The sequence below is a fragment of the Lepidothrix coronata genome, unplaced genomic scaffold (genome assembly GCF_001604755.1).
Source record: "Lepidothrix coronata isolate B3197 unplaced genomic scaffold, Lepidothrix_coronata-1.0 Scaffold167, whole genome shotgun sequence".
Classification (NCBI taxonomy): Eukaryota; Metazoa; Chordata; class Aves; order Passeriformes; family Pipridae; genus Lepidothrix; species Lepidothrix coronata.
Window position 1 is genome coordinate 149,690 of NW_016690347.1, and position 16,407 is coordinate 166,096.

General features: G+C 40.8%; 1 protein-coding gene and 1 long non-coding RNA gene across 4 annotated transcripts in view; one reads left to right on the forward strand and one right to left on the reverse strand.

The window, feature by feature from the left end:
• Positions 1–289: 289 nt before the first annotated feature.
• Positions 290–7,333, reverse strand: LOC108504554. Its single transcript, XR_001877169.1, has 4 exons — positions 7,275–7,333; positions 1,045–1,170; positions 693–798; positions 290–517 (listed from the first exon to the last, which is right to left on the reverse strand). It is a non-coding gene; the product is annotated as an uncharacterized LOC108504554 (long non-coding RNA).
• A 1,891-nt stretch (positions 7,334–9,224) lies between these two features.
• EYA4 (EYA transcriptional coactivator and phosphatase 4) overlaps positions 9,225–16,407 on the forward strand; it is a 150,750-nt gene continuing 143,567 nt past the window's right edge. For all 3 annotated transcript variants that reach the window (XM_017829707.1, XM_017829706.1, XM_017829708.1), the window contains exon 1: positions 9,225–9,378. The gene's annotated coding sequence lies outside the window, so the exon portion shown is untranslated. The remainder of the gene's footprint in view (positions 9,379–16,407) is intronic.

Consider the following 16,407-nt stretch of genomic DNA (forward strand, 5'->3'; position numbering starts at 1 on the left):
AGTTCTCAATAAAAATAATTGCTTCCAGAACAAAACTCTCCCCAGAATTTAGGCCCTCTAAATTGGTCCCTCTCTGAGCTTCAAAAGTGCGAATAATAAAAATGTGTATTTAAAAAAAAAAATCTCAGAATGTGTATATGCTTTTATTAAGTCAGAAGTGGAGAAAAGTTTTGCCAGAACAGGATATGGAGAAGGGAAAATGAAACACAGGCTGTCACCTTTTAGAATATGTATATTTTTTTTTATTTTTCCATGAAGTTCAATCTTCAGTCTCATTTGCACAGCAGTACAGATTATTCAAATGCTAATAAAGCACTCACATTCACAGCCAGTCACAAGTATAGTCAACTAATGCAAAAGGGGAGGAGGAAGAGTACTTTGTACATCTTTTGATGAAGATGATGTGCTATAGGGCAAGGAGTGGAGATTTAAGTTAGTTGCTTTGTTCTCATCAGTGGTCCACATCTTTTGTTTCCATCTCCTTTACTCTCTTTTTCACTGCAATAGCAAAGATGTTCTGAAACCAGGACCAAAATAGCCACTTGTAGGTCTCAGAACAACTTAGGAGCTTTGGCAAAACCTACACCATTTGGTTTTAATTGTTTGAAAAAATGCAAAGTATTTGTTACTAGAAAAAGAAGAATATAATGGGAGGAGTGAGGAAGGATAAAGGTTCAAGAAAGCATATTTACCTTGATGAACCTCTGCCTTTTGTTTTACACTACTTGGGACTGCTTTGGAGACTGTTGTCAAAAGCTTCCTTTTCCTGTCCCAGGACAGCTGTTGCCTAACTGCAAACTAATAGAGAGAAAGATGTGCATGTACCATTGCATCAATACTCAATCACGCATAGCAATCTGTTTGACAAGTTCTTCTACCCCAAAAATGAAACTGAGAAGGCACATAATCTCCATTTGTCTGATGTAGGAAAATCGGCTGACTGCTGCTCAAGTAGCTCCCACAACTCTTGACATATCAATGTTGTTACGTTAGCTGAAACAAGGTTATATGAACTTATTTAGTTTCATATTAGTATATTCTTACCTTGCTTATAATGTGGAGCTGGTGGTTTCAGAAAGTACATCAAACAATACGTTACTTCTCTGCTGAAAGACTGTTCCGTCATTTATGCAGTCCAGTGTAACTGCAGTAATAATGTCCCCACAAAATCTACAGATATGCAGCAAGACATGTTCCAGTTAATACTAAAATAGAAGTGCTTCTTTCCATTGACTTCAACCAGTGGATTACCATACCAGAGGAAATTTTTTTAGTAACTTCTTTTGTGTGGTTTACATGGGACTAGCTGGTGAGATCCGTGGGGCAGAGACCATGCCTACCTCTGCTTTTACAAAGTGCAGTAAGACCTCCAAGCAGAATGTATAAATTACGAGTAAATTTTAATAAGTAACCAAATATAAATATAATAACTACATTAATAACTACTAATATATTACATAAAATACTAGACCCATTGGAAGAATGCAGAAGCCATGAACTTAAGTGATTCTTTCAGAGTATGCTTATTATTTCACAATCAGAATGGAACAAACCTCTTGCTGGACATCTTAATATTGAAATGCATAAAGAATGATTTAATAAGGAGTGTAACTTCAGGATTAACTAACAGTCATGTCCAAAACAGACCTCTACAACTGCTGTTTAAATGTCCTTAAAATAACTGTCCTTAAAATAACCTAATCAGTTTATTTCTAATTGATATCTCTGAGATTCAGGATGAGGTCCTCACAAAAACCAACACCTGAAGAGTCTGGTCAAGAGTACCCCGACACAAGACAACACTGCAATACTTTCTGAAAAGGAAGGATGATTATCCCTAAATACTATGCCTGGTTTTCTGCCTACTACCATTATGACAATGCAGCAAATAAACTGGCAGCTTATATCTACATATACTTATAGATTATACTGAAGCTATAAAGTACACGTTCAGAAATGTCTAGTCTTTGAACCAAACATTTCAACAGCCGAAAGGAACTTGTACTTTGAAATAAAACAGGTTTTCTGCAAATACTCTTTGGCATAATTTTTTTTAATCTCTGCTTTTTGTTTTATAGTTTTTCTGTTTCCTTCCTCTATTGCACACCACCTGCATGGTGGTTGAGTGAAATTGCCTGAAATTCATTTAATCTTGTACTACTGGAGAATTGAATTCAATTATGCTTCTGGAAGTAACAGAGTTATTTTTAGTGTCATGGTAATATATGGTAATGGTAATAATTTGTAGTGTCATTTGGCAATGTCATTTTTACTTCTATAAAAGATGTGAAAAAACTTACGGCAAATAATTCTTTACTGACTACGTTATTATACTATAATGCAATACAGCAACAATATGATGTTACAGTGTAGTAAAAAGTTCTTGGTGTGAATCTGTATTTCATAACAAGCCCAATCCTCCTGACAATGACATTGATGAATGGTTTACTATTTGTTTCACTGGAAACCTCAACATGCTGATAGTTGAATAACAAACACAACTACTCACTTACACAGATCATTTCTGATTAATGACAGTAAATGATGTCTTTGGTTTATGCTACCTATATACGTAACCAAAAACCATTTTCAAAATGCTGGGGTTTACGTCTTACAGGTTTTGAGGATGCTTTAAATAGATCTTTAAAAATAGCATGGTAGCCATATCAAAGTTATTCCATTGAAGAATGTTGTACATGGATAAAAATAACCAAAGAGAAGTTTTAAAATATGGTGGAAATTCCTAGAAGTAATCAAAAACTGAGGAAACTACATCTAACATGAAACTGATTAAAAAGCAAATTCAAGGGAATTACATTAAGCAGCAGCACTAATGTTTAATGAAACAGATTAAAATATTCACATTTTTATAAATCATCCATGGATTACTCTTTATTTTATTTATGATGAAATGAAATCTGAAACAAAATTCTACAGCCAGAATAAACATAGATGGGTGTGGGGCACACCCTCAGTTCTTCCCCAGTGCCAGAGGCTCTGGAGGTGAGGTAATGCCAGCCCTGACAGTTCTCTTACCTCCCCAACAACCTGACCTAATGTTGTCTCTGGAACAGGACTAAGAGTGACTTTCAGGCTACATCTGCACTAGGAAATTATCTGAAGATTGCTCTCTGACCTGAGGCCATCTGTCAGAGCAGCGTTTCTGGAAGGCCAAAATTCTCATTATCAACTGTCTCATTCTCCAGCAAAGGATGAATGCCTGGACTAGTCAAAGCACCAGGAATCGTCCTTGACCCATACCACACCTCGAACTCCACCAGGGCATTTTTTATGCGAACACTAACTGATGAGAGCAAAACCACACCAAGAAATAAGTTAACAGACCTGTGTGCTAGATCTATGTCCCTGATCAGTGCAGACATAGTTTTTGTATCCCACAATGATCAAGGAAAACGTGGTTCATTAAACAAAAATATATGGCCCAATATTTTTTCTGGGTCAGCTCTGTAGATTACTTAAATGAAACCTCGTGAAACCTACACGAAACATGACAGAAAGGTACCTTGCAGGATGCAGACTGGGTCTCTCCCAGGAAGGAAAAAAAGATCCTGGTGTAATAGCAGGATACAAATTAAGATTATCAAGCACACCTCATTCCGCCTGCACAGGCAGCTGAAATAATGTAGGTTTTCATTTGCACTTAGCCAGCTTCATTTCAAGCAAGCTTTAGAATCAAAACCCACACTAATTTCAGTAGGACTTTTTTCTGTGTATGGTATGCAGAACAGAGCCCTCTCCTGGTAAGCACTGAAGATAATTGAGGACATCCCTGGCACAGTATTTGGCACAGTCTGCAGCACATATCTATGTGATGAAGTATTGAACGTAGGCACTCAAAATAAAATATTAGAAAAGCTCAGCTATTTGGAGCCATGGAACCTTATGATTGAGGTCAGATTTGTTTGGATTAAAAAATATATGGAAATCCAAATAACACTGAAATGATGCCATACTTGAAAACTGAAACCAAAAAATAGGTTATATAACATACTTAAAGGCACAGTTGGCATTTCAAGAGCACAATGACTAGCCAGTTGTAACCTGTTTTTGAACCCACAGCTGAACCCTGCATGTCGAATTACTGAAAAGGGTGTGTCACCTTCTTTTTAAACCTGAAATCTGATAACCAAGTCAAAAGAACCCCCATTCATTCTTTCTTTTTATGACTATAAAACCATGAAGCACCAATAATTACCTGAAGTATATAGATCAACACACTTCGCCTAATTAACAGGCTTTTGGATTTCATACTTGAACCTGAAAATAAGAAGCCATATTTCAAAGCTCTGCTTTTGTAAAACAAAATTGCGACAGGTACCTAAATGGATGCAGCATATGGTAGGCACTTCAATAAATCATAATCATGATACATTGCCAAAATAGCGACTGTCTGTCATTAGTTTTTCTCAAAATAACTAAGTATAATCCCTTTGCTTAAACAACAAAAAAACCTTGTTGTTACTGAGATACAATGTAAAAAAATATTGCTTTAATTTAAAAATTACTTATAAACATTTCAAAGTCCATATTCTTTTTAGCAACATATGCAAACATGATTCTTTGGAGCCATACTACTTATGGCTGCAATCTCACTACATTTCCCAAGGTAAATAGGGTTGGGTCTATAGTATTTGCATGGAAGACCTCCAAGGAAATTCCAAGTTACTGTGTGAATGGGTGTTTGTGCAAGGTGACGTTCTTCTGCTGACTCAGTATTGAACCAGCATAAACTATATGATCACAAGTGCTGTCTTTATTTAAGAGGTAAAACCAAGGATATCAAGCACTTGTGGACATTAAACACCCTGGTAGTTTTTTGTAGTGCCTGGTTTTGGTAGTTTTGGAGCGCCTGGCCAAACACCAATCTAGATAATTACATCTTGCCTACCTACATTCCCCTGTTGCTTTAAATGGATAAGGTATTATTCTTCTATTCTGGTGTAAAAGTGGGCCCTACAGACCTTCCTTGGGCTCTCTTAGGACTATTTCTAGCATGACCTTTTCCATGGTCACACAGAGTCAATTTATTTGAACCAGTGTATTGTACTACATTTTGGCCTTCTGAAATCACTTCCACTGAGCTCACTGGAATTTACTTCAGCCCAAAGACATTGATTTAACAAAATCATCATTTAATTCCTACCCGTGAAAGTCACATTTACAATAAATCACTGTGAAAAATTGTTTGGTTAGGAGATTTGTTTCTGTAGGACTCCCCTCAGTCCCTTTTGACCCAGACCAAACACTCATTACATTTGGTACGACCCTGCTCACTCTCACCAAAATGAATACCAAAATAGCAACGTGATCCAACGACATCAAGACCAGGCCCCTTACTGGGAGACTTGTCTTGGGACCATACCATGTAACAACAGTGCAACCCTCTCATCTCTCCTCAATTTGAAGCAAGTTACACTGAGCAAAGATACACGCAATCTTTCAAGTCAGCTGTACCTTACATTTTAAGAGAGAGTGCAACAGATGTTTAAGAGCTTGCTTTAAAGTGATATGTCTATTAAAACAACTGATGTTACTAGGGGACTATTCCCCTTAAAGGAATTTGCTTCATTGGAGTGGAAAGAAACCAGACTTCAAAAGACCTTCATTATTACCATGTTTGAGTACCTCAGGTTAGACCACTGCGCTGCCATTCACAAAAGTCCTCTAGAAAGGAAGGAGTTGTTAGCATGTTTCCCTGCTGAAGGAGCCTGTTAGCAAGATGCATGCTGGCATTAGTCACAACCTAGTCTGTGGCAGGGTTGTCAATTACAATTACTCCCACAAATCTGAGTTTTCTCCCTTTCCAGTTACTCTCTGAGCTCTCAGTTTCAAAATTCATTTCGTATTTCTGGTTTGTCCCACACTATGACAATTTGAAGGTTGGCTTTTGGAGGCTTTTTTAGTTTAAAAGATTTTCTAGTTGTATTTTTTGTAGGTCAAAAGTGTTTTCTGTTATCTTTCTGATAAGTCTGTTATCTTGCTGTTATCCAAGACAGCAAATACAAGGTTTTTATAGACTTGTTTTCTGAAGATTTACTTAAGTCTTAAGCCAGAAATTATTTAGGAAAGAGATGACCATGTTACTACAATTCATTGAATGCAAATTATGAAATTCAAAGGCAAACAGCTTAAGTTATGCTTTAAATAGTATCACCAAATGCAACGTAAGGAAAGAGAAGGCAGGTAGGAAAGAATCTTCACAAATCCATATTTTCCCCCCCTCATTTCAGGTGATTTGCTGACCTCAAAAGCTTCTGACATTCAGTACTTCTGAAAACCAAGAGTTTTCTCTCACATCTCTCTCCAAATGTAGGGCCTAACTTTGCCTCCTCTTTTAAATTTTTGACTTACACCCTTTGGAGAGTGAAGTTAACTTGACAAAAAGAGGGTGATGCAGCTGGTTGGACAAGAGCCACTCAATCCACGCAGTGAAATAATACTTAGGAAATAAAACAAGGTGAAGGGTAAGAGCATGAAATGTGACTAAGCAATTATAGGTTTTCTTCCGCTTCCCCACACTAAGTAGCAAAAAGGACCATATGGAGCTGCTGAATTTTCTGCAGAAAAGAGTGTTCACTTTCAGAGCAGGAAAGGACTTTGCCTCCATCCACACTGGCCAGCTTGAGAACAAGCAGACAAATGCATCCTGTAAAACGGTACACCAACCACTCCTGTTGTGTAGCACTTGATCATTCATACACTCATAGTCCTTCCAAAAACTCAGGATTGCTTTATAGTATTGGTTTCTTGTAGAAGAAACAAATGGAAAAAGTCAAGTGCAGACTTCACTACCTGTACTCGAGTGGATTGGTATTAGTCAACCTGTGACCCTTCAGGGCCCTCTCCTTTGCTCCCATCACTATTCACTGCAGATGTCAGGGAGTAGCAAAGGCGAAAGGTCCAGGCCCCGGGCTGCGAGGCCGGGGAGGCCGGGAGGGACACTTCGGAGTTGTCTGGTGGCCGGGTAAGCCGGCGGTCCATGCCCGCCGCGGTGTGCTGGGGCCGGGGGCAGCGGCAGCGCAGGCATGCTGAGCGGGGCTTAGTAGGGCTGAGCGGGGCGGCGGCGGGTGGGCAACGGGACAGCCGGGCTGCCGTGCCGAGGTAGGGGCCGGAACAGGGCGCAGCCCCGGCGGCAGCTCCTGGCACAAGTGCGAAGCCGCGCGTCCCTGACTGCGCTGGCTCCCGCGGTCCTCGCCCCTTACCTCCGCGCTCCCGAGACGGCCTTTCTGGGCGGGAGAGCGAGAGGGGGTTACCTTTTCTTAGGAAAGTCCCGTCCCTTGCCAGAGAAACTTTCTACGTTCCTGTGCGTGAGAGGCAACTAGTTGCACTCGCTGAAGTGCGAGGAGTGTTTGGCTTCTCCCGTACCAGCCTCCTCCTCCACCTCCCCCTCCCTCCCCCCCAATTTCCCCTCCCGTTTTGCTCCGAGTTGCGCTTTATTTGTGTGTGAAGAAAACGGAGGGGGGGGAACTTGTAGAGGGGATGTTCTGGTTTTGCCAGAGGAACAGTGCAAAAGGGGAGCCTCGGCTCGGAGAAGGTACGAGAATAAATACATAAGGAGCGGCCCTAAAATAAAGGTAGCGGCATATCCCGGCAGCGAGAAGGTGAGTGTCTCTGACTTCGCCGTCCCCGTGTCTCCCTCCCACCTCTTCTGCTCGGAGGTGGAGGAAACCGGTTCCCTGTCGCATGTGCATGTGCTAGTATTTAGCGTTTATTTAGCATTCTTTTCGTGTTGGTCCGATGACAACAACAACAAAGTTACTGTAAAACAACGTGATGGGAAGGAACAACGGAGGGGTAGAGAGGAGCTTTCGCCCCCGGCCCCAAGCGAGTTTAGTTGCAAAAAACCAGACTGGTCTCCGGTGCGAACGCGGTGAATTTTTCCACGCCCAGCCGGATTTTCTGCCTCTCTCCAGGTGACAATCCCCGCGGTTTTAAGCTCACCTTTTTTCGGCTAGCTGTTACCGGCGCTGCCGGGGTAAGCCCGAAGACAGCCGCAAGCCGTCGCATTGTTCCCCACTTGCCCCTCCCGCCCACCCCCGTGACGGCGGAAACGGGGGGTCTGTGCTGCGCCTCGCGAGCAGCTGGGGGCTGCCGGCCCGCCTGGGGGAGGCGGGGGGCAGGTCGGCCTGCGAAGGCCGCGGCCGGCGGCGGCTTGACCGGAGGCTGGGAGGAAACAACATTTCTGGCGGCGGGGACCCCCTCCGGCCAGAGCGACATGAAAACACGCAGGGATGGTAGCGAGCCCCTTCCCGAAATTCCCGTTCCTTCTAGCCAGGGTCTGGGCAGCGCGGGGGCGAGACAGCCTGGCCGGGAGCCGCAGGCACAGGCGGCGGCGGCAGAGGAGCCGTCGGTTCTGCCGCCCGCCCTCGGCCCCGCGCTGCCCCAGCTGCCGGCAGCGTTCGGGGGTCGCCACTGCCCGCCTGCCTCTGGGTGCCGGCGGATGGGGCAAGGCTGCCTCCCGCTGCCTCCTGGCCGGCAGCCGCCGCGGCGGCTCTGGCAGCCACTTTTCCCAGTGTCCGAGGGGAGCGGGGACACAGTTGCCTGTTGTTTTTGTTCCTCTCCGTTTCCTTTCCCTGAGGGATGTCTCCTGCCCTTCCCCTCCCCCGCGCCGGCTTGTTTTTCTTGTGGTTTTAAAGGACAAAACGGTGCGTTTTCGGGTCGTCCCACCGCGCCCCCGCCCCCGCCGCGGGTCCCCGCTGCGCCGGAGGAGTGGGCCGTGGGGAAGCCCCGGCGCGGGGGTCCCGCTGCCCTTCCCACCGGCGATGCGGGGTCCTGTGTTTGGTCAGAAAGCGTTTCCACGTGGGGAAGCCTTGTGTGTTTGCGGGTGTGCGCGCATACTTGATCCGCGAGGAGGTAACAGGATTCTCCGTGTTCAAACCCAGTGGGCTCATAGCCATTAATTTCCTTCTGCTGTCACTACAGACACTTCCAAAATCAGATACCCGTCGAGAACCGTCAGCTGGGTTTCACACGGCTTCGGCTGCGGTTCTCCTCCGTTCCCGGGCTCAGGGGTGCCCCGGGGCTGCTCCCGGCACCCACCCGCGGGGTAGCAGCCCCGCGGCGCCTTCCTCCGAGAAGGGAGAGCGGGATTCCACGGCAGCGCTGCTGCCAATCGGTAGTTGGCATCTAAAGTTTCATTTACATTTATGAAACTGCCGCTCGGAGCCAAGCGGGCGCGGTGCTGCCGGCCTGGGACCCGCGGGCAGGGATTGCAGCCGAGCACACGGAGGAACACGCTGAAGTCGCGCGTGGCGGTGTGAAATAGCTAGTACTTAGAAAAATCCTGGGAGACAAGCTGTACGAGACAAGGGAGCGCCTTGGCTGGTTCGAGTTTAAGCGTGAAGTCATGCTAGAACAGTAAGGAAACAGTATTTACGGTTTTCTGGGTTTTGTTTTACGTGTTTCACATGCGTAGACTAGAAACTGTATCGAAGATAAACTAATCAACAGTTTAGATTTAGAGTGAATTATACAAAGCAGGCATCTCCCCTGTATGGTAAATATATTTTTTGGTCTGACCTCGGAGTTTGTTGTTTGAAGCATGCCCTTTCTATTAAAGCTCAAGCTATATCTTTGTTTCATTTCCGTAACGCTCAAAAGAAAACTTTCGTAAAATTGCTGTGGGTTTGACTTTTCCTCCCTGTATTTCTGAAAATGCTGCTAAATAACAAATGCTTGCATACCTGCAGTATGTATCATACTATGAGTAAAGTGGAAATACAGACTGACATTTCGCTGTCTTCCCTGTGATTCTTCCTCTGTATTGGACATCTAACATTAGCTGAGCTATGACCGAAACAGCTCTTCTTGCTTTCTGTTGAAAGTTCTGGTATTTATGTTACCAGATGTTCTTCAATCAAATCTAACAGAAATGAAAGAGGAGTTTGTTGGCTGATCTTTTATGTATCTTTGTTCAGATAATTTGTATGCTGTTATTAATTGTTATGTGTATATGATTGTACTGCTAATAAATTTGGTTGACAGTTACTCTTGCTGGATTTGTATTTATTAATGGCTTCACAACACTTTCCAATAGAAATTTATTCTGTATGGATAATGCCAATGGAATAAATAAATTCTAAACAAGCAATGTAATTAGTAGGACAACGGTGGTTTTCCAGCTAATTGCAGTTTCCAGTTAAAATATTTCAAACAAGGTAACTAGAAATACAGCTATAGATAGTATCCTGTGGCATATTTTTAGCATCTGATGCAAGCGTTACAGTTTAACACTTTCAACTTTATGCAACTTTTGCCTTCCAGTCCTAGAATTAATGTTAAACACTGGCATTTGGTGTGGGAAAGGTACCAGTCTGTTTCCTTGATGTACTGGTGGCATTGCATGATGTTCTGTGCAATCCTTCAGTTTTAAAATTTAAACTGCTTTTTCCTTTTAAGTACAAAAGTTAATACAGAAAGAAGGAAATTCCTAGAATTTCTGTTAAGTGTTCTAGGACGCAGCTATTATTTTTTTCTCTGTTATCTTTTTCCTTCTTGAAAGTAGGGAGTTTATGAACTCAGGGTAAAACAGGTCTCCCTTTTTATAAGGAGAGTTTATTCAGCATACTTCTATATTGCAGCTGCTGATCATATTTCATAGAGCTGTTAAAGCACTTAAAACCTAAAATTAGGTACTGTCCGGTAGTAAATATTTCAAATCACTCCTTGAAGAAATAGAGAAGTGGGCTTAAATAAAAAGAGACGTTTTGAAATACATCATTGAAGAAAGGTAATCTTGCTTTGCTTTTACTCAAAATAATGCATTGCCAATCTAAATCAGTGCTTTCAACATAGTGTTCTTTTGTCCGTAGTTTTTGTTAATCTCCTGCATTTTTATTGTGATTTTATGTTTGCTTTATTTGATATCATAACCAGGTACTTTGTTCAAGCTATGTTTACGACGGCAACATTTGTATTAACAGGTGTTGAATTAACTTCTAACATGCCTGTATTTCCAGTGAGTGTTCTTGTGATACTAAGAACTGAAATGTAAGTTCCCTTGCTTCCTGACGTGCGTGCTTCTGGATGGCTTTTAATTGGACTTGTATTTTCCAGATTTAAGATGAGTTAATTTACAGATTAGTATTTTTAATTTGAGGGGTGGGTGTGGGTTTATTGTATGGTAGTTTTCTATTTGTTTTTTAGTTGAACATAGGAATAGGTTTATTTGCTCCCTATCATTCATTTTTTGTACTGTGAGGGTTTGCAGGAGGAATGCAAACACAAGGGCATCAGACTAACAAACATCTGTCAAGTTGATCAAGTATTTTTAAAGCTTTTTGGAAGTTCAGTGCTAAACTGGTAGCAGAAACACTCAGATGTCTTTGCTTTTTCTTTGTACTTGACAATCCAGTAGTATTTCTGCTGTCTAATGTATCTGCAGTCTATCTTATATTTTTTGTAAAAAAAATGGTATTTACGGTATGCAAGTGGAAGAAGAGTTTTGATATTCGGTCATTGATCGAAAGGTTTATAAGTAAACTTAATATTTGCGATTTTTCTTTTTTGGATTTAGATGTTGCGCAAATGTGTGTTCAACTTAACCTTTTTCTGTCATTGGAAAGCGCTAATTGATCTTGCTGACCCTGACATAATAGTATAGTTTGATATTCGAAACCTTTCAGCTTTAGCATGGCCCTTTAATCACCCCTGAGATTTCAGGGCATGGTTCTACTGAAGGCATAAACTGCTGCTCTTTTAAAAATTAAATAAAAATGGTTATTAAAAATAAATTATCTTTATGGTCTTTTAAAGTCAGTAGATGTTTTACCTATCAAAGCCCTAGGTTTTATAATATACATTAAAAAAATTCTGCTTTACTTGTATGTATTAGGTGACATTTTAGATGTTACTGTATAAGCATCAGATTTTTATGAAATAATTTTCTTTGGCCAAGTCCACACTTCTGTGTTGCAGTGTTATTAAATCTGTCATTAAATTAGAATTGGTTAAAGGAACTTGGATGCGCTTTGCAGTGCAAAAGCTCAGATAAGGAGAGTGCTTATATATCAAGTAAATAATAAAATTTATTTTAACAGGCAATAAACCTCACATTTTTAGTCCACATTTTAGTTTGTAATGCTGCTAGAAAGATTGCTTTTGGGATGCCTGTAATACAGTAACTTGGCAAAAACTATGTTAAAGAAGTTTCTTCTTTTTGTCTCTAAACCTGAGAAATGTAATGAATACCTGGCTCCCTTTTTGCTGTAATGTTAAACAGTGAAAATTACTTGGATGATCATATATCCTATATTGAAATGATTGACTGGGCTGTCTCAGTCACAGGATTGTATGTAGACTAGTTATCAGACTTTTGAGCAAAATGTCGAATGCAAATGGTTGTCTGAAGAATATTAAAGTTTAAGCATATTAGTTTCAATTTGTTTAAAATTTCTCCATGTCTGAAATTTCCCTACTTCTCCAAGGGAAGATTATAATGACCAGTGATTATCTTCAGAACTGTGGAGGTCCTTATGCTAGTGAGACTTATTTGATCTTAAGCTATCAGGCTTAGGTACAAGACACTAAACTTTGAGTTAGACTGCAATTACCATAGATTCAAAAAAGAGGAGTTTGAAGGTTTTCTGTGCCTAAATTCCTTTGGAGATCTGTGTCCTTTTCCTAGAATTAATTAAATAAATAAATACTATTTCAGTGATTTTTCATTGAGCGGCCCTCTGTAGAAGTAGTGTAGCGAGTAATATTGCGGGGCTGTGGAGGGCAGTTCAGCTGGATGTAATTTATGTGCTGTCTCAGAAGAGCTCAGTCTCTCTGGGCTGACTGAATACTGTGTCTTTACGGTTGTCTCATATTGTGGCAGGTCTATACAATTTGACTCATTTGGAGCAGCAAATTGGAAAAAAGACCTCCCAAGACAACCTACAAAACATTCACATAGAGAAGACTGATTTTGTATAGGTGATAACTTTTTAGTTATGCGTTTAAGTTAATATACACTATATTTTTTGGCAACATTAGTTACTTTTGTGATGTGACTCAGTATAAGCTGACATTCTCAGCAGCGTAAAAAATTACTGCTGCCTTTCTTTTTTTAATTGGGTAGATGCAGCAAGTAATTAGTCTGCTCTTGAAACATATATCATTAAACCACAAAAATCTACATTAAACCGTGAAGGGTCTGATTTAGACCACAAAAGTAAAAAATAATAGAGAATTTGCAATTTTTCAAATAATTCTCCTCTATGACTATGTGCATATAACTACTGAAATCAATGCTGATGCTTGAGGTAATTGGAAACTTAACTTGATGTTTTGTGCCAGATCCTTAGCTGTTGCAAATTGGAATAGGAATGCTGAAATTACTGGAGTGGTCTCACATTATGCCAGATGAGTATCTAGTCCTCTATTCTTAGTGCAGTCTGATTTTTTTATGGGGAATTGCAATATACATTATATGTGAGAGATCACATGCACAGGGAAGTGATCCTGCAATACTTAGGAAAAAAAAAACAAAGGAGCAATAAGTATAAATGTCCAAAATATATTTTTATTTTCTTCCATTTTAGCATATTTTCATACTCCTGTGTTAGAATATTTTTTTTGGTAGCATTTTATAAATGACCAGAGAGATGCCTTTTACAGTAATTGTATTCCTGAAAATTATGCAGTTAGAAATATTGTTAATTATATTCTTTTAATTCTCTTCAGGCAGCTTTGTTGCCCATGGAAGTAAATACTTCAGTTGTGCTTATTCAGAGGCATTTGGTGAAGGCCAAGCATATTCAATGAAAGGCATGAAGTCCATTTACCATATTAAATCCCGCCTAGATGTTCCTTTTTATTTACTGTAGTATGTTTCCAGAACATCACAGAAAATGAAGTTCACCTTACTCCCAAGAGAGAGCAGCTAAACCAACCTCTGCACACTTCAGTTTAAGCATCCTGACATCATGCTATATGTGAGGTTTTTCTTCCAGCTCTTCTGAGTGTCCCAGCATAGACATGATTTCACAAAACCAGGCACCCCCCAGGGAGATTATGCACATTTCCTCTGCCAAGTTCTAGCAGCGCAACTCAGACTCAGCCTAACATTTCTGTTCTGGTCTTAACACAGAGGACTGGGGAGCTGGGAACCAATAGGGCTGAATAGTATAGAGGTTTCACAAATGCAATAATTATATTCTGGGAAAGGGTCTTGAAAATAAAACTTCCTGTTACCCCAAGGCAAGATTTGGGACTGTGGTGGGTTTTCCAAATGGAAAGATTAAAGTACTTTTCCACTCAGCCACCTATTTTTATGTTTATTGTAATCTGTCATGGCAGAAAGAGCTAGTGTAATGTTCATATTAATTTTATTCAGTTGATTGCCTGTTCAGGGAAGCAATTTTTGCGTTCAAAGCACGAAGTCCTGAGCTCACTGTTCAGCAGTATGTCTGGGAGTCATCTGCAATAGGAGGTCTTTAAGCTAAAATGGCCAGATGATGTGTTTCATAGTAATTTCTGGTAGCTAGTTAGCTATGATTCAGCTTGTTTTCCAATTTTCTGTTTAAAGGATAGTCTAATTTCTCCAAGGGCTAGGTAAGTAGTCAAATTTGTGTCATAAAACAAATGAAGTGGAAGGGTTTGTTCCCTGGTAGTTGTGAAATTGTCCAGCTTTTTGAGTTCTTGCTTAGATCTGCAATGATTGAAGTCCGGAATTAGAACAGCAGCTTCAGAGATGCTGTCACATCAGGACAAAGTCTGCAACAGTTTGATTGTAAGGTCGGTAAGAAGAGGTCCAACATTTTGCTCTGTTTTTACCTTATTTCTAGGAGTATTGGTTCACATAAGCGTCAATAGTAGTAACCTTATGTGTGACTAACCATATCTCAAGTTCTACTTCCATCTGGTTTGTGTGGTAGAGGACAGAAGAGTGTGAATCTGTGGTTTCACATTTGGTGGCAGTGCTTCTAAAGCAGCCCCTTAACCCGCCTCTGCTGGCCACTCATCCAAGTTGGATCTGTTCCTTGCTGTGGTTCACAAACAGCTGTGCTGGCAACGAGGCAAAGGTCGGAATGAGTGGCAGCACCCATGCTGCTGAGCCTGGCAGCGGTGCTGCAGAAATAGCTGCACAGTCTCTGTTACCTAATCTGCCACCTCTGTTAACTGAAGTACAGGGTCAAGTCTGCAGGATAGGTGGAATTTTTCAGAACAAAAACATTGTCTACAAAAATGATCCCTTGATCTTCAGTCGAAAGGTTCTATTGATGTTGGGATTTTTAACTAAAATTGAAGTAACTGCAAATAATTTGCAGATATAGGTGCAGGTTAAAACAATAGGGAAAGTATGGGAGCCTTTGGAGGGGACAGCTATGATTTTCTCAAAGGAAGGCAGGAGTTCAGACACGATACCAGATGACAGAACTTTTCCGGATCTTTGCACTGCTGTCCAAAAGCTGGGCTTGCAGGGGACAGGCAGAGCATAACCTCACTAGAGGTAGAATGTCACTACCAAGGGCTGCAGCGCTCGTGACAGGCTGTATTCTTTTACCACTATTCCTGGGGAAAGAAGTGTAATAATTTCTCAGAAGTGGCCATTACTTAGCTGTCACTGTAGACAAGTGCTTAATTTACGGCATCTGTATTTTTTATTAGCCTCTACTGTCACAAAGTATTAACTTACATGCTATCACGTTCCAAATGCCTTTTTTTATGTTGTTCCCATATAACACTGAAATATGCATACTATACTGCATCACGGGTTTATGAACACTGAAGCATGCCAAACCAGGGATATTATTTTTGATGTGAGTACAAGTTTGATTTCCAAAGATAAGTGTAGTGATGTAATAAAGTTCTGTGAGGGTTTTGGGTTGACATGATTTTTTGATTAATAAACTTGAAGGATACAAAATCAACTTGGCAAAAGTGAAATGGATTAAACAGCAAATTAAAGTATAGATTTCACAAATACTTTTTAACAAGTCTTTAAAGAGAATGCTATTACAAAGAGTTTTTTTCAGGGGCTAGTCATCAAATCAAAACCTAGTTGTTATTTTACCTGTGACAGAAAGATTAGTAAGTACTACAAGAAGTAATACCCTTGATTAGAACAATTGCTGACCTAATAAAAGAGATTTTTTTTCTTACAAACTTCCTTGTACTTCTGTTGCTAGACTGCAATGCCTACAGTACTGCTACTACAAAGGCTGAGGGATTGGTAAATAATGAAGAGAGCAGATTGCTAAGAGTACTCTGGCTCATTGAACAAACTGAGAGCAAGCAAACAGTATGTGCTTCACTACAAGCCAGCAGTTTATTTAAAAAAACCCAACAACTGGAGGCCATAGCAAATGATCATGATGGTATCATAGGCAAAAAAGGAGTAGTAATTTAAACAAAGTACTCTGCAGAGTAAGAGAGGTTACTTTACCTATGTAGGTAGTG